This window comes from Rattus norvegicus, chromosome 9 (genome assembly GCF_036323735.1).
Source record: "Rattus norvegicus strain BN/NHsdMcwi chromosome 9, GRCr8, whole genome shotgun sequence".
NCBI lineage: Eukaryota > Metazoa > Chordata > Mammalia > Rodentia > Muridae > Rattus > Rattus norvegicus.
Window position 1 is genome coordinate 114,197,695 of NC_086027.1, and position 24,573 is coordinate 114,222,267.

The window sequence follows — 24,573 nt, forward strand, 5'->3', positions numbered from 1 at the left end:
TGAGGAGAGGAAGAATCAATGTCTCTCAGAGATGAGCCCTTTTACTGTTCTCTAATACAAAATAGTTAACACTGAAACTGTATATACACAAGGAAGGAAAAAGACAGACCCAGAATGTTGAATTTATGTAGTTGTGCACACACAGTTATAAAGAAAACATCTATCAATTTGAGAGTGGGGACAGATGGCAGGGGCTAGAGGGAAGATACCTGAGAAGGGATAGAGAGGAAAGGGTGAGAGTGATATCACACACACACACACACACACACACACACACACACACACACACACGTGTATACATATATGTGTATCTACATATATGTACATGCATATATGTATATATGAATCTCTGTGTGTGTGTGTGTGTGACTTAAGTTAAACTGAAGATGTATAAAGTGATTGATGTCTTCATCACATTAGGCCAAAATGACACTGGGGCAGGTCTAAACACAAGGATGACTATGGCAAGCCAAGGCATAGGAGGAGGAAGTGAGCGTCTGTTGATGTCACCCTTTCGGGGCCCCAGTGTGTCAGCATAAGCAAGAGGTGCCATCAGGACTCTTGGTGACAACTTGTTCCCAATGGTAGATGACCACATATTAAATACAGGTGACTCTTAGGCACCTCAATGCACTCATTTTAAGGGGGTGCTTTCTTTCAAGGTGTCTGGATCTCTGTGGCAGAGTTTCCCTCCCTAAGTTCAGCCGAGTGGCAAGCTCAGGGTTAGAGTCAGAGGACCAGAATGCTTCTGGGGCGCATTAGCTCGGTGAAGCAGGCAGGGACTTGTTTGAATAATGAAATCACACACATGAAATAACGGGTTCTGGGCATGCCTTGGGTACAAGGCTTAAGCTAGGCTGAGCGAACCCACAACTTCCGTAGATGAGCATCGTTGTCTTGGCCTTTGCTTTGTTTCCTTCCCACTAATTAACAATCAGTTGTGCACTCAGCCCTGAACAGTGTGTCTCCATCAAATCCCTCCCCTCAGGGAGACGGAGGACACCAGGAAAACAAGGCCCCCTAAGTCAACAAGAGCAAAGCTCATGTGAACTCAGAGACTGAGACACAGGGCCAGCTCGTTCTGTGCCAGGTCTTCTGCATAGGTATTACAGCTTCCTGTTTAGTACTTTTATGGGATTCTTGATGGTGCACACGAGTGGGCATCTCATTCTTGTGTCTCCTCTTAGATTCTTTTCCTTCTCTTTGCATGTTTTGTCAAATTCTGATGTATTAATTTCATTCTATTGTTTTCACTTAGAAGCCTGTTTGTTTTCTAATGAGAGGCAGAAAGGGGGTGGATCCAGATGTGAGGGGAGGTGGGGGGGAACTGGATTCAGCAGGAAGAGGGGGCAGTGTATGATGCATTGTGAGAAAAAAAATCTTATTTTCAATAAAAGGAAAAAAATCAGTTGTGACTGGGTAGAGAAACGTTCTCCTGTTTCTGTTCTCAATATTATTTTCCCTGGATAGATATGAGATTTGATCAAATGTTCTTTTGACATCTATTTTAAGATACAAGATACTATCTGTTCTTTTTTTTGTTTGTTGAAAATATATTAGGGCATTGATTTAATACATATAAGTCATATCATTAATGTAGTTTTCATCTATTCTCCCAGCACTTCTCTCCTGAGGCACACCTAGTTTGTTCATGTGTACATTAAAAAATGTTTACTAGTGACCTTTTTAAAATCAGTTAGTTTGTGCCTTTAGCCTGTCACTATATTTTCTTTTTCTTATTGAGAGTGAAACTATTTTCTGTTTTGCAAAGTGAACTCAATAGCTTTCGTGTATATATTTTTCTCGGTTCTCTTTAAAACAGCACTCATCCCTAAAAGCAATTCTACCTCCAAGGGTCAGGGAACTTGGGAGAAGGAATGTGAGAGCTGAAGACAGGGTGGGAGCTGGGAAAATCTGCTCCTGGGCAATCAGGAGTTTACAACAGCTAAAGATGTCTGCAACAGGGGTGCATACAAATGGGCCCCTCGATTCCTGTGCTAGGAACACCCCTGCAAACTTGGTGGGTGCTTCTAAAATCTACTGTTCTTTCTGCATGAAACCTGCCCAACCCAGTGACTCAGGACAGGAAGGGCAAGGACACTTGGTATGCTCGGGAAAAGCTTCACGATAGCAGGAAATAGTCAATGTGGTGGATAGCCTAAGCCTACCAGTTGCAGAATGGCTGAAAGTACAAAGGAGACTGAACTGTAGCACTTGTGTGTCTCGCTAGAAAGAGACGCAGGCATTTGGAACGGGAGGTGACAGAAAGGGAAAACAAGAAGTGATTCTGTTCTAACTGGATTCTGTTATGAAGACAATAAAATTGTGAGCTTGTATAAAAAAAGCCCCCAATAGTCATGGGTGGAAGAGAGGTTCATGGGGTCCTTCCTCTCTCTGCTCAACTATTGGCTACTGATAAATCCAGGGGGTCATTGCCTTTGGTTCTGTTTCCCAGGCCTTGGGTAAACTAAATGAGTCACAGAACAAATGCCAGATGGGGAGAGAGTAAGCAGAATATATTATGTATATGTATGAAATGGCCACATACACAATCAATAAAAAGAAGAAAAGAACTCATGTAAGATTCAAATTCTCTTTCTCATAGATAAGCAGTTGCCTATAAAACTTACTAGCTCTGGGGTTTATCAAGAAGTAATTTATGGCTCAAAGGAGATTGTGTGTGTGTGTGTGTGTGTGTGTGTGTGTGTGTGTGTGTCTGTCTGTCTGTCTCTGTGTGTGTGTCTGTCTCTGTGTGTGTGTACGCATGTATGTATGTATGTATGCATGCATGCATGCATGTATGTATGTATGTATGTATGTATGTATGCATGTATGTTTAAGACAGAGTCTAAAATTTTGGCTATCCTGGAACTTGTTATGCAGATGAGGCTGGCCTAGAACTCACAGAGACCTGCCCGTTCCTACCTCTTGAGTTTTGAGATTCAACTTCTCATTTTGTTTGTTTCTCATTTTCTTTTCAGTACTTATGAGTGCCTTCAGGACCTCTCATTTTTTCCTTGCGTCAGCTTCATATTTAGTATTTTCATAGAAATTTGTGTATTTGGTCTTTATTTAGAAATGCTGTTATGATAAATACTATTTGTCTTGTTACTCAAATATTTCTGCTGTAAGTTTCTAGTTTTATTATTCACTTTAAAGAAATAACGTCTGTCTTTGTTTATTTTTAGCATTCATCAAATCAATTTATTTTTGTTTCTGCTCTTTACTGATTTCCTTCTACTTCCTTTGAATCAATTCTGCCCTCAATCCCTAAATGGTTTGCTAAACGTGACCCCCCACCTGTTCTCTTCACAGTGTAAGAGTGAACTAAGAACATTCACTTCCCCTCTAAGTACCAGTGGTCACACACCCAGTTGTGATAGAAAATTTATATTATCTTTCCAGGGTATTAAATACTTTCAAATTTTTGTTATACTATTTTCTTTGAGCTATGAATTCCTTAGAAACAAAGGATTAAAAATATTTTAATCTATTATTTTCAACCTGACTGAATTATTCAAGGAAAATGCATTGCAGTGTGTGAATGCCTCTTAGTAATGTCTACACTGGCAGCTTTCTTAATCGCTTACAGAGATTGGTCAAGGGCAGTGCTCCATACATTCCTAGATGAGCATTTAGTTTCCTTATGAGGGCTCTCTGCACCTAAGTTATTTCTTCTAAGCAAGGTGAACGTCTGTTGCTACACAATGGTGATGCCTTCACTGGTGTTTTTGCTACATTTTACTCTGTCTAAGTTCAATACAACTTCACCATCTCTCTCCCAATCAGTCTTTACCTGCAATATACTTTCAACTACTCCATAAGTTGTGTCTCTTATCAACTGCACATGTCAGTTTTTGCTTCTGTGCTGAGCACTTGTCCCAAAGAGCTCATGTGGAGGCTACAACCACAGGTAGAAGCAGACCCTTGACAGGCTATGGTACTTTCCATCTACCCATGTTTCCACCAAGCGCATTTGCTATTTAGGGTTATTACTGATATGCGTGAGTTCACTTATATGGCTGAGTTTGTTTCATGTCTTAAAATTTAAAAACTGATGTGTGAGTGTATGTGTGAGTGTGTGAGAGTGAGTGTGTGTGAGTGTATGTATATGTGTGTGAGTGAGAGTGTGTGTGAGTGTGTGTGAATGTGAATGAGTGTGTGAGTGTGTGTGTATGTGTGAGTGTGTGAGTGAGTGTGTGAGAGTGTGTGTTTATATGTGTGAGAGTATGTGTGAATGAGTGTGTGTGAGTGTGAATGAGTGTGTGTGAGTGTGTGTGAGTGTGAATGAGTGTGTGTATACTGTATTGATGTCAGAGGACCACTTACAGGTGGCAGTTGATTCCCTCACCTTGTACATCGCAGGAACTGATCTCATGTCTTAATTGGCTGAGCCATCTCTCCAGGCCCTGGTTCTCTCATCCTCGACTGTCTCGTGCCATCCCCTTTCCTATTGGCTGTGCAAGTTTTTCATACTGATCTGGGGTCATATGCTCTCTTTTACCATCACCATAGAAACATTAGCATTTGCACGTGTGTGTGTGTGTGTGTGTGTGTGTGTGTGTGTGTGTGTGTGAAGCATGGGCTTGCCTGCTTCTCTGAGTTCACTCTTCATCTTTGACTTCCTTTCCCCTTGCTCGCTGCCTCGGCCCGAGTCTTTCTCTCCAGCTTATCTTTTCAGTCTTCTCGAACTGAATTTTGAGAGCCCAGCCCAGTTCTTGGAAACAAGAGCCTCACAGTAGTCCGTGGGATTCTGAGGTCCTGCCAGTTGCCTTTCATAAGTTGTTTCTGCAATCCCAGACCACCGGCAAGGAGACACAAAGCCACCTGCCTTGTGAGTCTGCACCCAAAGTGTGGAGTTTGCTTGTTTGCTCCTATGGGATGTCACCATGTGCTGATTCTGACTGTCACCATGCAGGAATGCACTGTGTCACTGCAGTCCCACAGCCATTCTGCACCCAGATGGCAGCTGTCCTGCTCTGATGGGCACAAAGGCCACGGTCACTGTGCTCCTGTGTGCAGGGCCTGCTGGCGCCTTCCTAGTTGTGCCTTGCTCATTGGGAGAAGGTAAATCTCCCAGGGGGTCTTTGGTAGTTTGTTTTCTATTTAGGGTTTTGGTGTCCCAATCTCCATGTTGGACTTTTTGTTCATAGCTCTGGACAGACTTCGTTAATATTACTGACCTCCTAACCATCTTAAAGAGCCTCTGGGTGGATTTGAAATACAGAAATAAGTAAAAAAAAAAAAGTGTTCAGATTTATTTGTTTGAGCTCTAACTTGTGCCTAACTGGCCAGGGAGCTTTAATACTTGAGAAAAAAGTCAATATTCAGCATCAACGTTTGTATAAAATAAATAAGCGTTTTTTTGGGGGGATTGCGCTCTGATTCTTTGCCCACATGGCGCGTTCTAATAGTTCCCCTCCCAGGCTGTTTGAGTAGCGGCTGTCACGGTTCTTATGAACTGGCAATGATGTCAAAACAATTTAATCAGTGCTTTAGCTGTGCTGGCAATGCTCTTAGAAGACCATTTTTTCCCCCCTGAATGACATTCCCCTAAGCATTTGTTAAGTAATTGGACCCAACTCTTTTCTCACGAGAACCCTCAGAAGTGCCGTTTATGCTCAGAGCCCCCGAGACATTGCTGAGGCACTGCTGTGAGCACAGAGCCCTGTTAAGTGAAGCTCAGAATTCTGAGGGAGGTTGAGAGTCGGACATTTCTGTCCTCAGGAAACGTCCATCCACCATCACTGTTAAGAGCTTGGGTACATCACAGACCGAGGAGGACCTCACTGGAATGTGATTGGCATCAGACACTGTTCTACCATCGATTGCTCAGGGATGACTGGCAGGTGTTCATTTATAGGACGCATGTTCATCCTCTGGCCACAGTCATGATGGGAAACTCCCCCCTCCCTTGTAATCTGCATCTGGCAGACACAGTTAAGAAAGCCTGGAAGGGGGGCTGAGATAAAGGCTTGCTAAGTACACTTCTTACTGTGCAAGCATTAAGGCCTGAGTTCAGATCCCCAGCACCCATGTAAAAGCCATGTGTGGCAGGGTGGTGCAAGCCTGAGTCTTTAGCACTAGTAGGGCAGAAACAAGATCTTGGGGGCTCGGTGGCCAGCCAGTCTAGCTCGAGATGACAAGATCCAGGTTGAAAGAGAACTGAAGAAGGGAGAGATAATTGAAATTGACCTCTGACCTCTACACAGGTAAATGGGTGCACATGCACACATATGTATCACATGCAAAAAAAGTTAAAAAAATTTTAAAATTAAAAAAAGTGAGCTTATAAAATTGGTGCTGGGTTCTAAAATGGCGATTAACTACATAAAGACAGTAGGTGTGTTGGTCTCTCAGCCATGTCTGTTGGATTTAGAGGCACTTCCTAAGGGAAGGGACAGAAGGCTTGGCATCACCAGGTATTTGCTAGTGCATCTATCTCTGCCTGTTTGGGGTATGCTTGGCTGTGGCTGGTTGCCTGTCTTTTGCCATTGCCTTTTGGCAGGGACCTCTTAAACCTATGACTCCTTCTTTAGAAAATGTCTATGTCACAGAGATGCCGTACAAATGGCCTTTTGTGTGCTTAAGTGGCACTGCCTCTGCTTGTTGTCCCTCCCCTGGCTGTTGCCCCTTGGGAGTTAGGACTACTGGACTACACTTCTCCCAATAGGAAGGCTTCAGTTCTTCATCCCCGGATCCCGGGGGGATGAGACATGACCACGGTCTGTCCACACAAGCCCACTGTGCAGAAGTTTAACAATTGTGATTTCGCATCTCAGGGATTGTAATGCCAAGCGGTTGACGTCGTCAGAGTGACAGTGCTGTCATTGCAGATGACACTTATCAGACACCGGCCATGGCCAGACGATGAGCTAACGGCTCTTCTGTGTGGGATCTCACACAAGGATTCCTACAGTGCTATTGGCACCAGGAATTGGAGGTTCTCTCTCAGAGTTCCGTCACCAAGGGCATGAGGCAGCTGACTCTGGGCTCATCGCTGGAATCTGACTGAGAACTACAGAGTCTCATGGTCTTCTGGGCACAGCAGGGAAGCAGCATCTTCCTACACACTGCTCCCATTCCTGTGAAGCCCACCATGGTAGAGAACAAGGGGGACATAACTGGAGTTGGGGTGACTTATCATCGTTCTAGATAAGAAAAACAAACACTCAAAGCGTGGTTTTTCCTTAGATGTAAAGAAATAGAGAATAAGCTGGTATTAGCTCATTTGACTTATGATGTTAAAGTTTACTGTGTTATTCAACCTTCACCCAATTTTCATCCAATTTGCATATGTGAGGCAGACTTAGCAAGATTTGCTTTGGTTGGCCCTGTCGGGGCACCGAGGAGGTAGGACAACCACCTTTGCTTGGTGTGGGCTTCCAAAGTTATATTTCACCTAATATACTTCCCTCTGCCCTTAAATGTGCTCAAGTCAAAGATGGGGACCGGTAGAGAAGAGAGGACGCAATTATATGTCAGTGTTTAATGCACACAAATGTGGGCAATTCGTAAACTTAAACAGTCTCTAAGCTGTGCAAACGTCACAAGTCTAATTAAAATCTCAGGTAAACAGAAAGCTTCCAGGCACCGCCACTGATAAAAGCCCCCCCCCCTTTTTTTTTACTGTGCGCGTGTCTTTCTGTTTAATATTCCTTGAACAAAGTAAACCAGAATATCCCGCTAATCCTCACAGCTATACTGACCAAAGGGCCATACCCTCAATGTTTTCCCTATCTAGACGTTGAAATATGTTGAAAGTCTTAAGTAATAATGATTTCCGAGAAGCAAACGTTTTGCACTTGTCTAGACACTCATGTGTGCTGGGGTGCAGAAGAATGTAAGCACATAGACAAAGTGGGAACTTATTTCTCAATCACGCCACTTTGTTTCAGTAAGGAGAGGCAGGTGGCAGTTGCTTTAGCTTTCTGGCCAATACTATGGTTGGTCTTTAGTACTGATTCACGTACACCCTAAGAAAGGGCCTTGAAGGCCTCAGATGAAGTCTAATGGAAAGAAGATAAAAACCCACATAAGTTTCTGAACAGGTTTTAAACTGGGCGTCTGCCGGCTCTCAGGACAAAATTTCAGAATAGTTTACAGCATCTAATTTAACCTGAGTGCATGGTTCTCGTGAAAGAAGTTATTGGGTAACAGGCAGCACCAAGACGCGCATAAATCCTTGCAGATCTCATAAACGGGCATCCTTTCCCAAGCTAATGGGAAACACCAAGTGAGGAACCACCATGCAGAAAGCTAAACTGTAAGTAACGTGGGTAAGCCTTGGGCTTCACTTCCAACTGAGGGGTGGCTGCAGTCATCAGTGAGGGTGAGGCGAAATGAAAAACTATGTAAGTGAGACCTGACCACGTTACACACTTAGTGGTGAGGAGTTCACGTCTGGTGCCTGGGGAACCTGAAAACTGCGTGCTGCTCTGCTAAAGAGACGAGCCATGTCATACCACCTCCGTGACAGGAACCTAAGCTACAAGGGTGTGTGATGCACTGGGCTAGAAGGGGCCACAGGGGCCGGTACATCGTCCAGGCGTCCCCCAGTGCTCCTGAGGGCTCAGGTATCCACCTTCTCTGGGCCTAGTTTTGTGTTCTACTCCAGGTGTACTATGCCTGCGGCCAGCACTGCTAACCACCTTTTCTCGTTGGCCTTTTGAAAACAAGCCTGGTGTAGCAAACTTCAGCAGGAATGTGGATGCTTCTCTTTTCAGAAAATTAGGAAATCTGCACTCTGCCAAGAATGAGGATGCAGTGCTGACCTTTATTAAAGGTGCCTTCCTGGACTAGGGAAAGCAAATGGGAGAGTTATGGGGTCAGCCACGGAGCAAGGCTTTCTAAGCCCTGAGGCCTGCTGTCTCCGCAGGGCTTAGAGACGGAAAGCAACCCTTTCCAGACCCTTAATTAACTGCCAGGACTCTTAGAGCTGCTGGCTCCTCAGCGCACCATATCATTCTTAATTAACTCTGGCTGCTGGATGAACCATCACCAGGTCACTACAAAGCAAGGCTGACCTGTGGAGTGGGTTAATGGCTGCTAAGCCCAGACAGTGTACTTGCTTTCACTGATGCTAGTCTCAAAGGCTGGGGTAGGCTGCCGCTGCCTCTGCCTCTGGGAGGGTCTGGATATTTTGATTTTGTTTTTCTGCTCGTTTGTCTGTTTTATTTTCTTTATGTAACCCTGTTTTGCGGTGTTGGGGTGTCTGTCTGAATCAACACATCACAGGACAGTAGTGCTGAGAAGGACTGTCTTTCTGTAGGTTCACTCTAAAGATCACTGATAGTGGTATTTCCAAAGAGTGAAGTGAATGTCTGTTCTGGAAGGGATCATCTAAGGGTCAGGAGCATGTGTTACCTGCGACATGCACTCAGCCTTTTACCCAGTCCTGCTGGCCTCCTTTCATCCTTGTTGCCTGTACTCCCACAGACTGCCCACGCTTCCTTTAAAGGAGTTCAACCCCTGCAGGGCTTACACTTTCCCCTTTCTGCCACTTCAAGTTAAGCTCTGTGTGTGGTCAAAGGCAGAGGTCCAGAGGCTCTTCAGCCATCCCAGTTTGGGTCTGCCCTAAGGCTAGCTGGCAGCATCTACGTGATGGGCATCACTGGTGTGCCCCAGGTTTGAGGGGATCTGTGCTCAGAGGTTGGGTGGTATACTTGTTAGAGCATTTATTCAGGCAGGAGACATGCATGTCTCCTTGGTCTCTGGGTGAGTGCTGAGATCGGATGGGGGCTGCTGCTGAACTATTACTGCATCTGCTCAGGCACTGTCGATAGCTCTGTGCCCTGACAGGACAGTGCACCATTAGTTTGGTTTCCATCCTGGGAGGAACTGGTAGTTTTGTTCTGTTTTAAGCTGGGGTCACTACTACTCTCCCACATTGGTATGGCTACAGGCCCTGTGGATGGGAGCTGCAGGCTGGGATCTGCAAAGAGATAGACCTACCAGCTATAATCTCTACTAAATTGAGTTTAATTCAGCATTGCACAGGAGGTGCAGACAGCATTAGAATAAAATCAGAAAGTGTGAGGTGTGAATGAGGCAAGCATCCAATGGTGCAACTTGACAGGGTTCCCTCATATAACTGGCCAAAGCAGCATTCAGACACGACTGAAATAAAGACTACTGGAGGTATTTCTGGACGTAAGAGAAACATACAAAGAGTATAATGCATGTACATCTATATACATGCTCTTAGTTATATAATCTATCTTATTGATCTATCATCTATCCATTCACCCATCTCTCTCTATCTATCTATCTATCTATCTATCTATCTATCTATCTATCTATCATCTATCCATCCACTCATCTCTCTCTCTCTCTCTCTCTCTCTCTCTCTCTCTCTACCTACCTACCTATCCATCCATCCATCCACCCACCCACCCCTATCTGTCTGTCTGTCTGTCTGTCTGTCTGTCTGTCTGTCTATCATCAAGCTATCAACTTACCTATGCAAGCAAATGAAGTAAAGACACAACTTTACCCATTAGGCCTAGGTACCACCTGAGAATGAAGTATGAGAATATTTACATAGCTACCATATAAACCTGCAATAAAAATAAAAGGCAATTTCAAAAGGATTCTATTGCCATACTATTTTTTTGTTGTTGTTGTTCTAAAAAAGGATACATGATTTTTCTGCAAACCCACAGGCTATTCTGGCCAGGGAAGCAGGGGTCACAGCTATCAGGATCCCAAAAGAATTTCCTAACAGGCGATACACAGCCATCACACTCTCCTAAGAACCAGAGAGAACAATAGAAACCAAGGAAATAAGCCTACCCAACAAAGACAAGACCGGATATCAGCACCTTGAATTACTATAATCACCCTAAACTCAAATGCCTGAACACTAGTGTAATAAATGCAATAATGGCCAGGATAGTATGTCTCCACTCCAGCCCAGCAAACCAGCCCAGCAGGCCTGAGAACTACAGCAGAGCTGAAGCACAAAAGAAAGCCTGTAGACTAGCTTTTGTGTATGTGATAGAAGTCTGTAAAGAGAAAATGAATCAAACCCGTAAAGAAATCTGAGAATGTGAACAAACAGGAGAAGGGAATAAATGTAACAGTCCAAGGCTTGAAGGTAGAAATATAATCAATGAAAAGAAACCAAACTGAGGGGGGTCTGGAAATGAAAAACTTAGGAATGTGAATGGGAACCTCAGAGGCAAGCCTTGCCAGCAGAATAAAGGAGATGGAAGAGAGTATCTCAGAAATCGAAGGCATGATAGAAGAAGTAGATACCCTGGTCAAAGAAAATGTTAAATCTAGAAAATTCTGCCACAAAATATCCAGGAAATCTGGAACACTATGAAAAGACCAAATCTAAGAAAAATAGAAATAGAGGAAGGAGAAACCTATGTCAAAGGCACAGAAAATATTCTCAAAAATAATCATAGAAGAAAATTTCCTTGACCTAAAGAAGTTGAGGTCTATCAAGGCACAAGAAACGTACAAACACCAAATGGTCTAGAGCAGAAAAGGAAGTCTCCTTGAAACATAATAATCAAAGAACTAAATGTACAGAGCAAAGGAAGAACATTAAAGGGAAAGATCAAGTAACGTGAGATCAGACCTATTACAGTAACGGCTGAGACTCAATGGAGACTCTGAAAGTCAGAAGGGCCCAGATAGATAATCTACAGACTCTAGGAGACCACATATAGTAATATGCCTGCCCAAAATGGCTCAATCATAATTGATGGACAAAATAAGGTATTCTAATTAAATTTCAATTTAAGAAATAGTTATTTACAAATCCAGAAAACACTAGAAAGTCATCTCTATCCTAAAGAGGTTAACCATACCCAAGAAAATACAAGGAATAAATAGTACTAGACCAGCAAAGCAAAAGAGGGGCAATACACACACACACACACACACACACACACACACACACACACACACACACACACACCCCACAAAAAAGAAAAACAAAAAAATAACAGGAATTAACGAACACTGCTCACTGATATTTCTCAACACTAATAGTCTCAATTCCCTAGTTATCATTCACCCCAGAAAGATTAACGAAATGAATGTGAAAACAGGATTCCGCTGAATCCGAGCAACACACCTCAGCATTAAGGACAGACATCACTTTAGGGTAAAAAGATGGATGAAGATATTGGAAGGAAACAGACCTAAGATGAAAGCTGCTGCAATCATTTAAATATCACACAAAGTAGATTTTAAACCCAAAGGAAACGAGACAGGGAAAGACACCACATACTTGTAAAGGAAAACTCACCAAGAGGACATTGCAATTCTTGACATCTATGCACCAAACACAAGGGCATCCAAGTTCATAAAAGGAATACTACTACAGCTCAAACCACATATTGATCCTCACAGGGATAATGGGAGACTTCAATACTCTACTCTTGCCATTAGACAGGTCACCCAGAGAAAACCTACAAGGAGGAATGCTGGAGCTAACTGATGCAACAAGCAAATGGACCTAACAGATATTACAGAACATTTCATCAAAACACGAAAGGACAGACCTTCTTCTCAGCACCTCACAGAACTCTCTCCAGAACTGACCAACATATTCAGACACAAACAAGGTCTCAATAGATACAACAAAATTGAAATAATACTTTGCATTCTATCTGACAACCAAGAATTAAAGCTGGATGTCAACAACAGAAATAACACAAAGTTCACAAACTCATGAAAACAGAGCAGCTCATCATTTAGTGAATGATGGCTCAGTGCAAAAACTAACAGAGATTCAAGCCATTCTAGGATTGAAGGGAAATGAATATGCAACACAGCCAAACTCCTGAGACAGCGAAGGGGATTCTAAGAGGAAAGCCCATGGTGCTCAGTGCCTACATAAAAAGGAGGAGGAGGGGGGGGAAGAGGAGGAGGAGGAGGAGGAGGAGGAGGAGGAGGAGGAGGAGACCTTTTACTAGTACTATAACAGTGCACCTGAATGCTCTAGAACAAAAAAGAAGAAATCATACCCAAAAGGAGCATGTAGCAACTGCAAATCAAATGCAGGCTTTAATCAAATAGAAACAAACTAATAATCAGCAAAATAGGAACAAACACACAAGAGCAATTCAAAGAATCAGTGACACACAAAGACTTGGTTCTTTGAGGAAAAAAAACCCCACCAGTAAAAATGACTAAACGGTAGAGGAAAAAAAAATCCAAATTAATGAAAGTAAGAATGAAAGGGGGACATAACAACTCACAAGGAAATCCAGAGAACGGTAAGGCTGTACAGTTAAAACTTGAACTCCACCAAGTTTGAAAAATCTAAAAGAAATGGATAATTTTCTATCTACACAACCATTTACCAAAGTTAAATCAAATCAAATAACCAATTTAAACAGGCTTATAACCTCTCTAAGTGAAATAGAAGCAGTTATTAAAACAAAAGTCTCCCTAAAAATGTCCAGAGCTAGATGGTTTTTGCATAGACTTCTAACAGATGTTCAAAGAAGAGTTAATGCCAATATATCCCAAATTATTCCAGAAAATAGAAACAGAACATTGCCCAATTTGTTTTATGAGGCCACAGTTATCAAAGTACTCAAACCATACTCAAACTAATCAACAAAGAGAATTACAGACCAATTTCCTTTATTAATGTGGATGCAAAACTTCTCAATAATATACTTGCAAACTGAATCCAAGGAGACATGCAAACGATCATCATCACGATCATGTAAGCTCCATCCCAGAGATACCAGGATGGTCCAACATGTGTAAACCAATAAATGTGATCCACCATGTGATCCACCATGTGATTATCTCATTAGATGCAGAGAAGACCTTTGACAAAATCTAACACCCTATCACGATAGAAGTCCTAGAGAGATTAGGGATACAAGGGCTATAACTCAACATAATAAAGGCAGTTTACAGAAATCTCATAGCCAGCATCAAGTTAAATGGAGAGAAACTGAAAGCATTTCCACTAAAATCAGGAACAGAAGAAGGTTGCCCATTCTCTTCACAACTATTCCATATAGTAAAAGCAGTCTTAGCTAGAGAAATTAGAGAACTGAGGGAGACCAAGGGGATACAAATGAGAAAGGAAAAAGCTGAAGTATCTTTACTTGAAGACGATGTGACAGAATATATAGGTGACCCCAAAAATTACACCGGAAAACTCCTACAGCTGATAAGCACTTTCAGTAAGGTAGCTAGATATAAAATTTATCCACAAAAACCAGTAGCCCTCCTACATACACACGATAAACAGACTGTGAAAGAAATCAAGGAAACACCTTTCACAGTAGCCTCAAATCATGTAAAATATCTTGGGGTAATTCTAATGAGTCAAAGATTTACTTGTATCATTAAAAACTTTAAGGTATTGAATAAAGAAACTGACGAAGCTATAAGAAGATGAAAAGATCTCCCATGTTCATGAATTGGTAGAATTATCATAGTAAAATGGCCACCCTACTAAAGCAATCTAAGGGTTTAAAGTAATCTCTCTCAAAACTCCAACAGACTTCTTCACACAATTTTCAGTTTTACCTGGAACCACAAAAACAAACCAAACACAAACAAACAAACAAACACCCTCAAATCCTGGATAGCTAAAACAATTCTGAATATCAAAAGAATGGCACGAAGTACCACCATCCCAAATTTAAAGTTGTACCACAGAGTTACAGTCATAAAAACAGAAACATATTGGCATAATAACAGACACACTGATTAGTGGAATCAAGTTGAAGACCCAGATATACATCTACCTATGGACATCTGATTTTGATAAGGAAGTGTGAAATTCACACTAATAAAAACTCAGTATCTTCAACAAATGGTGCTGGTCAAACTGGATGGGTGCACGTAGAAGGCGGCAAATAGATCCATACTTAACCACCTTGCACACAAGTCAAATCCAAATGGATCAAAGACCGCAACATAAAACCAGATACCCTGAACCTAATAGAAGAGCGAGAGCGAGAGCGCGTGAGAGAGAGAGAGAGGGGAATAGCCTTGAACATCTCGGCAAGGAGACTTTCTGAGTAGAATACCAATAGCACAGGCACGAAGATGGACAATCAATAACTGTTACTTCATGAAATGGTAAAGCTTCAACACAGTGAAGGACTCTGTCATCCAGAAAGTGGCAGCCTACAGAACAGGAAAACATTTTTACCAACTATACATGTGATAGAGAGCTAAGAACCAAAATATGTTAAGAAGGGAGGATCAAGAAAACAGACAGTGCAATTAAAAATGGGGCACCGAGAATTCTCCAAAGAGAAAACTCGAATGGCTGAGGAACACTTTAAAACCCTCAGCATACTTAGCTATTAGGGAAATGCAAATTAAAATCACCCAAGATCAGTAGAACAAGTAATAGCTCACCCTAGGGAGAATGTGTGTAGGGGGACACTCATTCACTGCTGTTGGGAGTACAAACTTGTATAGCCATGAGAGGACTCAGTGTGGCTGCTCCTCAGGGAGATGGGAATTGATCTACCTCAAGCTCCAACTGTCCCACTCTTGGGCACATACCTAGACAATACAGAAGGTATTTGCTTGTGTGTGGATATTAGCTGTTAGTCAGTGATAACCAATCTACAATTCATAGAACAGAGGTCAAATGTGCGGTAAGAGACCAGCGGGGACAGTTAGACCTCAGCAGGGAAGGGGAATGGAACAGATAGCTATGGATGGGCGTGGGGGTAGGTGTGGGGATATAGAAAGAGATGGCTAAAATTGAGGGCCACTTGAGGTGTAGTTTGGAAACCTGTGATACAGTAGAACCCCCCCCCCCCCAACACACACGAAGGCTACCTAAATAAAGTCGCCAAAATATTGGGAAGACAGAGCCCCCAAAATTCCGTACTGGGATTGGGTTACATCTAATTGAGTTGTTGGGACCCATGGGAACCGCCCCCTTGTCCCCAATAGCTCAGGCTGTAGTCAAGAATATGGCTTGTTTTCCGAAAATGGAGAGCCCCTGTTGCTGAGGACAACATCTACACGTCTCATCAAACATGGAGGAGTTGAGCTGGTGTGTGCAGGGCCTCCACCCCCATAGTCTAGCATCTTTGGTGCAGGAGGATGCTCTGCTACCAAGAGGGAAACCCCAGCCGAAAAGCATTTCACAAGGGTGTCCTGCCTGCACGATACGTTAGGGACATGGCAGCACAAAGCTTGTGGGAATGACCAATGAACCAACTTCTGGTTGACCTAAGACCCACTCCATGAGATGGACCCCATGCCCAACGCTGCTCGGGTGACCACAAACATGGGACTAGATCCCCGGGGACCTACGGCAATACCTAAATATTACTGTTCTACAAAAAGGTTTTTAGATAGCAATAAAACAACTCCTAATGACATTCTATACACTTAGAGATCAGTGCCTTGCTCAGCCATCCACACAAAACCAAAAACCTTCCTCATGCAGCACATGGTAACAAATGCAGAAGTCCACCGAGAGACATGATTCAGAGTAAGAGACCTTAGAACACTCAACCCTGTAGAGGATGTCTATGTTAAATCCCCCCTCAGATGTAGGTAATTCTGTAGAAGAGGGGGCAGAAAGAGGGTGAGTCAAAGAGGATGGAGGATCTGTGAGCACAAGGCCCCCTAAATCTGTGTGATCAAAGCTCCCGTGAGCTCACAGAGACTGAGGCAGCACACATAGGGCGTGCACGTCTCTACACAAAATCCCTTAGGTACATCCTATGGCTTCTGGTTCCATGTGTTTATGGGATTCCTGAGTGTGTGAGTGAGTGGGTCTGTCTCTTCTGTCTTGTTTTGGTCTCCCTTCCTCCTGATTATTTTGTCCAACTCTGATGTGTTAATCTCATTTTGTTTTCTTGTGTTTTATTTTGGTATTATTCCTTAGAAGCTTGCTTGCTTCCTAATGGAAGACAGAATGGAGGTGAACCCAGATGGGAAGGGAGGTAGGAGGGAAGTGGGAGGAACAGAGAGAGGGGAAGCTGTAATCTGGATATGTTATATGAGGAAAAGAATCTGTCCTTAATAAAAAGACCAAGACATGTATTTGGTTTTATCATAAAAATTTTGAACCTCGCTGGAAATGCTAGAGATGTTCCAGATAAATAAAGATTGGAACATATTAATGAGCACATTAATTACTCATTAACCTACCTATTACCACCCCACCCCAGTTTTCCTAAGTTTTATGAATCAATCCCCTGTAATTCCAACAAAACTATACAAGATCTTTCATATAGTGGTGTGGATAAAATGACCGTATTTCTGGTAGTCAAGGTGATCTTAAAATCACAGAAACACATAGGCTACAGGTTTCTTACACAGTTCACAGGAAAGGAAAGCACAGGCGGCCATATGAAAGCTCACAGAGACCCTGAGAGGGCCCTGGGGAGAGGCAGCAGAGGCTACAAATGATTTGGTGAGAGGGAGCCTCCTATTTGTAAGCTCGAAGACCTGATGCTTGTTCAGGCGGAGACACACGTTTCCAGTCCGCCAAAGAGGCACATGATAAGAAACGGAAGATGAATGCTCACCTTGGCGATAGTGAATTATGGGGAAAATTCAAACAGGGAAGATAGAAATGTGAATTTGTTTCAGCTTTGTTGAGATAACATAAACCTGAAGAATTTTGTACTCTACTCAGTCTTTAGGAAATACTGCCTGTTAGTTTAAGGAGATTGCTTATAGTGGTGTTCATGAGGAAGACATAGGACACTTTTGAGATAAGTAGGAAAATGAGGTTGAAACTGTGTTCAGATCCAAATGTGTAATTATATTAGGGACTTGCTAGAAACTGTGGTCTTTAACTGTCCTTTTCTGCTATGAACTAAATATGTCTCAAAAATGATGTTTTGCTTATAAAAGGAAAATAACTATAAAATTGGGCTTAGAAAGCATTAAAAACAAATTAAGTTATTTTGGATCCTTGCAACTGTTTTTCATCATTAAAACAGGGAAAAGAAAAGCAGGCCGTCTCTTTAGGCAAATTAATCATGTTAATTGGATTTATAGTACATTCACTTCATGTTTCAAGAAGTAAGCTTAAAATATACTTAGTAATCAGCCAAGTAAAATATTTTGGCCATAAAATTGGCAGGGAAACTCAAATGCATAATTACCTAAAGCATATAAATACAATGTATATAAAACATATGCTACATATTTATAATTAATGCTGAATACATTATAATTTCCAGTATCTCTCATATAATTTCCCTGAGGTAAATAGATTTTCATATCTCCCTAAAGGGCAACAGTAGGAGATAAAGGGAAGGAAGGAATTTTAAAAACCCATAGGATAATGAATAACATGGCTGGATTCTAGGTCTTGCGTATTTCAATCATGAACATAAAAGTGCCCTATGCTGGGAGACTCAGCAGGCACCCTGTCCTCTCTGTGAGTGACAGCCCAGAAACACTAGGAGCTCTCATCTAACCTTATTATGATCTGATTAACCGTGTGTCGGACACTGAATTTATACAATCTAAAATGTGAAGTAAATGAATTGCAAACACTTCATCCATACATTTCCACACCACTCATCCTTGAAAACTGAGTTAGTGCAGATGAGAAGTAGAATTAATAGAAGTACAGTCATGGGCCCATTTCATACACCGGGGAGGACTGAGGCAGTCACGAGTTGACACTAACATGATGTCATCGTAAGAGCATTCCTAGAGGTAGGGGAGAGGTCAGACATGAGAATGAGAAGAGGTTATGAGGAGAAAGGCACTGGGAAGCAAACCACTCCACCAAAAAATGGAGTAAAATGAAAACTGAGCCTACAGAATCAAAGAAGTGCCCACAGAACATGGCACGGCAGTCTATGTAGGCACGTGTCCATACCATGTCACCACACAGGTTTCTGGCAGCCTACCGGTGCTACCCTTGTAAGGCTACTGTGTATAAGAATACACCAATCACACTGGGACTCGGGGGCCACTGATGCTACCACAACACCACAAGCTTGGGGTGCTTGGTTCTCACTGGCTGAACTGCTTCGTGGAGTATGAGGGATTTGCTCAACGGTAGAGTCTGAGTTGGCTGAGGGTAAATGGAACCTGTATCTTCTGATTCTTAGTCTGTTGTGTGTCTTGGATAGTTACTGCTCTTTGAAAGAGAATGTGCATGCCAGTCTGCTCTATCTTAAATTGTTCTGTAAGAGCTGAAGTGTTGGTCGGATGGTCCCTTGAGGTCAGAGATTCATTTGTGGAGGTTGCCGCCGTCATATCGCTACTGAAAAATACTCAACGTCTAGAGAGAATCTTCTAGAAAATCTCGGGCTCTTACATACAACTCCAGTTTATGATTCCTTCCTCTCCTTTCTTTTTCCTCTCTGGGGTTGTGTGGCTATAGCCCAGGGGAGCAGTAGGCAAAAATCCGTGGCTTTCAAAAGCAGTAGCTTGATTTAAGGTTGTAACTGATCATTTCAGATAGGCCAGGTCAGCTGACAGCTTAGGAATGGCTTTCCTGAATTTCTTGGACAATGGAAAATCAGTGTCAAGGGAGGCAACATCGGCGAGGCCTGGCATCATGACAAAGATTAATGGGAAGTGCTTGTTGCTCTAGAGATGCTGATGTACACCAGAAGTGGCTCTATCAATCCCCACTGTCCCGGGATGGATCCGTCCTCTGACAAAGGACAGGGTGCTGTTTCAATCAAACCAAACCACAGACAGAAAATTACCACTATTGCCACAGAGCCACAATCAAATCAGTGCCACCCAAGGTTGGCTTCCTTAGGTCTGTGACTGCGAGGCATTGGATAGGGAAACCATGTGGTGCAGTTAGAAGGACAAGGACTCGGGAGTCCACAGTGACAGGTATAGCTGGGGAGAGTTACTGCAATTCTGCATGACGACTTCATCTGACCATAATACGGTAGCATAAATTTTGTGTCATTTGTCAGTGTCTGTCTTTCTGCAGTGCTCAAAGCAATATGTGATGGACACATCAGCATCATTATCATGGTCTCAGTAGACAGAAAGACCCATGAAAGTTCCGCCTTCCAAATTGTTTACATTGTGAAATGCTTGCACAATACAGATTCATAGGTGGTTGGAAATGTCTTGTGATGATGAAGTTTCCTTCTTTGAACAGTTACATGATGACCTGAGCTGGAGTCACTTATAAATAATTCTTTATTGTTTATGCTATGGGACTGGAAAAGACAGGAAAACCAAGGCTGTTCTTGGGCTACACTTAACACGGCATGGTAAACTTCTGTGTATGCCCAGATATCTGTCCACACCAATCACTTCTCCAATGGACACCACCTATGTGTGCTTCACTTGGAGCTAAGGGTTAAACCCTATACATCAAGTCATTCTCCCAAGACTGCTCTGCCATCTAGACGTCAGCCCACAGCAGCAGGCTGTCATCTCTCCTCCAACCAACCGACTGACTGTAAGGCGTTTTTTTCCAGGATGCATCTCAACTCTCACTTTAGGTTTGAAATACTCGCAAGAACAGCTCAAAGTAACAGTTGTTTATCTGTTATTTGTTACAGAAGAAGAAATACATTGGGCATGGTGAAGAGGCAATGGGCTCAGATGATGCCCTTGGGGGCCCCACCATGCTCCACACCTCCCCATGTTCTGCTACCCAGATGCTCACTAAATCTCGTCGGTCACTTGTTTTTATACACGTTGTCTCCAGTTGCTCCTACTCCCTTTTTCTGGAGGTTGGTGGTTGGGACTGAAAACTTCAACCCTCTAACCCTTCTATTTCTTCCCAGATGCTGGCCTTGGGAGAGAGGTGAATACCCACCTCTTTTTTGGGGTTCCAGGGAAAGGTATTAAGTACTGTCAACACTTAAAATCACTACTAGTTAATTTTAAGTTCTTATTAAAAACATAGTCATTTCTGATGTTCATTTTCCTGTAAATAAGCAAAGAGGTTGGGGAATGGAGCAGTTTGGCCCGCGGTTAGCAGCAGTTGGCTATCCTGGATGCTATGAGCAAAAGGATTATCAGTTCAAGAGCCAGCCAGAAGACACTTGTATCAATCAGCATCCGCCATCGTGAACACTCTATTGGGCACCCTGAGAATGTCATGAGATTTACAGAAGATTGTCCTGACTCCTGAAGTTACAGTCCCAGCTCAGGGTGTCTCAAGAGCGTGGACCAGACTCTAGATGGCCCCGCAACCATTTATATCTTGGCCAGAGTAGGAACACCTTGTCTAATTGCCCAGCAGAGAGGTTGTTAGGATTGGTACTCAAGAAGCAAGGCTGTGACCAATTCACATGTAAACTTCCACAGCTATGACTGAGTGTCAACAAAGTAGCTGGGTTGGTCCAAATGCCCCTTCTCTGTGTGTGCAAGCAGAGGTTCAGCTTCCTTATTGAGCTGACTGGAGACACCCTATGACAGCAGTCCTGAGGACGAACAGTCTTTCTCCCTTCAGCACTATGCCCTGAGCTGGCCACGGGAAGAAGCAGAGACTGTGACAATGGTGATAATGACAGAGGCAGTGGAGGCCACGGCTGAGTGGTCAGCAGGCTGAACTGTGAGAGTGGTCAGGCAGCTAACTGCTTGTCAGTGAAAGGCTTTGAACAGCTCAGTAGCAGACTGGCCAGGCAGGGGAGTAAGGGGTGAATGGAAGGAGGGAGAGAGGGAAAGAGAGGCAGAGGGAGGGAGGGAGGGAGAGGGAGAGGGAGAGGGAGTGGGGGAGGGAGAGAGAGAGAGAGAGAGAGAGAGAGAGAGAGAGAGAGAGAGAGTGTGTGAGTGTTGGCAGGGGATGGTAGAGGATTAAGAAGCTACAGAGAACTAAAGGAAAGAAACACAGACAGACCTTTGTTACAGAAAAACTGAGTCTTTGGGGCCAAGAGCTTTAATCTCAGCTGCTGTGGAGGGCTAAAACATCCCAACTTCTAGGTCTACAAAAGGACTGTAATGCACACATGCCTTTGGGATCTGATGTCTGAGGCCTGTAATGGACCCTGGTCTCACTATGTAGATGACGCTGACCCTGGACTTGCTATGTAGACAAGGCTGACCCCAGACTCACTATGTAGACAAGACTGACCCCAGACTCACTATGTAGACAAGGCTGACCCCAGACTCACTATGTAGACAAGGCTGATCCTGGACTCACTGTGTAGACAAGGCTGACCCTGGACTAGCTATGTAGACAAGGCTAATCCCAGACTCACTATGTAGACAAGACTGGCCCCAGACTCACTATGTAGTCAAGGCTGACCCTGGATTTCTTGTCTTCCTGGTTCTATCTCTGGTGTTGGGATTACGGTGTTGGGTGTCGGGTTTGTTTGCTGGAGATCAAACAAACTCCTATTAGGTAACCAGTCCACCAACTGAGCTGCATCCCCAGATGCCTGGGAAAAATAAAGAATTTTTTAAGGCAAAATCAATGCTGAAGGAGATTCCAAAATGAAGCCTGGAGTCCATTAGCAGGTGGAACTCACATACAGCAGCTGCTGCCTAGATTGTGACCTCTGGTCCCTGCCTTGCTGAATACTGACATCTGCAGTGAGCTCACGTTGGGCAAGGAGGCTAAAGAGGGACTCTAGCTTTGTGGACACCTCCCATCTGTTCACATCTTCCTTTATTTTTATCCTTCGTGTAGTCTCTGTCCTTTCTCAACACCCAGCAAATCACACAAAGCGCCTTCTTTAGAACTTTACTTCAGAGGCATCTGAGCCTGTACCTCTAAAACTGCAATCCCAAGTCAACTGAGATCCCAAGTCCCCTCCTTTCTATATTCTATAGTCTCTGCATTTGGACTGATTGACAGTTACGCCCATGTCTATAATTGATCATAACGTGCACGTGTTTAAAAACATAGGAGTCAGTCATGTAGAAGCACTTCATACTAGTCATGTAGCTGTGGGATAAATGAAATAACACGAAGTGTATGGTGTTAGCAGTTACCCTGTTTACTATTAATAAGGAATGGAGCTTGTACTGTGGAGCAAATGTTGCCTCTGAAGGGGAGAGAAGGATGGCTTGGATGGGGCCCACTGGGCTAGATGTGAAGAGATCTGTCGGGCAAAGGAGCTGGAAGTCACTCTCTGCAGAAGCCACACACGGGTGCAGCCCAGAGCTGGAGTGAGAGGAGTCTTGGAGCTGAGCAAAGAAAACTGGTGGGAAGTGGCTGAGGTTGAAACCAAAGCCCGAGGCAGGAGCTGGGTGCCTGTCTGGAGGGCTCAGGGATGCTACACCGCCTCCTGGGGATTTTGAAAGGGTGGACAGGTTTTTGAACACTCATATCTTACAATGAAAAACTGGCCACAGGGCAAGAGAGAATTCTGCAGAGGAGAAGACAAGTGTCGATCACTTGCTTAAGTGATGAGGGATAGGCTGTGGGGTCAGGAGGAGGAGACAGAGTGAAGAATGGTGGGGGCGAGGTGGGGAAGCAGGTAGGACTTGTGACCTGTGACATGGAGAGAGTGTGGGGCAGGTCAGTCGTGACCTGCGACTGGGCAGTGGCACCATGGAGCTAATCCAAAGCATGCCGGGCACAAGAAAGACATGAGGTCTAACAGACGCTGGGACCCGGGCACGCTGTCAGCCTGCACCTTCTGGTCCACGGCCTCTGTGAAAAATGCTCATGGCTAATAACATCTGACAGTAAAAGCATGTTAACAAGTAGGAAAATTGCCTAACTTCTCTCAGGTAAGATAAAGGGAATTCTAAGAACCAGCTTCCAAATGGAAACCAGACAGACAGTTGCCTAGAAGTGCTTCAAAGAAATTAGAAAATGTCAGATGCTATGGTCTATGTCAGAGTAAGGATAGAGCCATGGGAAATAAGTGTCCAACCCAATTCCCTCTAGTGGAAGCTGCTGCATGATGTCAGTGGAGGCCAGGGCCAAAGGAAGTGAGTTAAAGCCAGCTGAAATCAGAGACCCTGAACTCAAGACAAGGTACAACAGACTGTAACACACACACACACACACACACATAGACACACACTTACACACAGACACACACACAATCACACACACTCACAGAGACATACACACAGATACACACTCACATGCATACAACATACTCATACACACACACACACACTCACACACTCACACACACATACAGACACACAGACACTCACACACACATACAAACACACAATCATATACACACACTCACAGAGACACACTTAGACACAGATACACAGTCACACACACACTCATACATATACTCATACACATACACACTCTTACACTCACACTCACACACATATACATACACACTCACACATACTCACACATACTCACACACACTCACACAATACTCACACACATACACACACTCACACTCACACAGACAAACTCACACATACTTACACACATACATACACACATGCTCACACATACACACTCACACAATACTCTCTCACACACACACAAGCACACTTGCATACAGCCCCTTAGGAAAAACCAGATCAGGGACACAGGAAAGCTGGTTCTCTCCATTGCACTACTTAAAAACGTGGGCTGGGTGAGGCATGGCTCAGCAGGTAAGATTGAGCGCTTGCTGAGCAAGTCATGAGGATCTGAGTTCAAGTCCGTGGGCTGCATATAAAAGGCAGAGTGTGGGGGCGGAGAAAGGATCACTGGGCCCTGCTGGCTGCCAGCCTGTG

At 43.6% G+C, this 24,573-nt stretch overlaps 1 protein-coding gene across 7 annotated transcripts in view; it reads right to left on the reverse strand.

Moving 5' to 3' along the window:
* Positions 1 to 24,573, reverse strand: part of Ptprm (protein tyrosine phosphatase, receptor type, M) — a 704,621-nt gene that overhangs the window by 111,315 nt on the left and 568,733 nt on the right. The gene's annotated exons all lie outside the window — the stretch shown is intronic.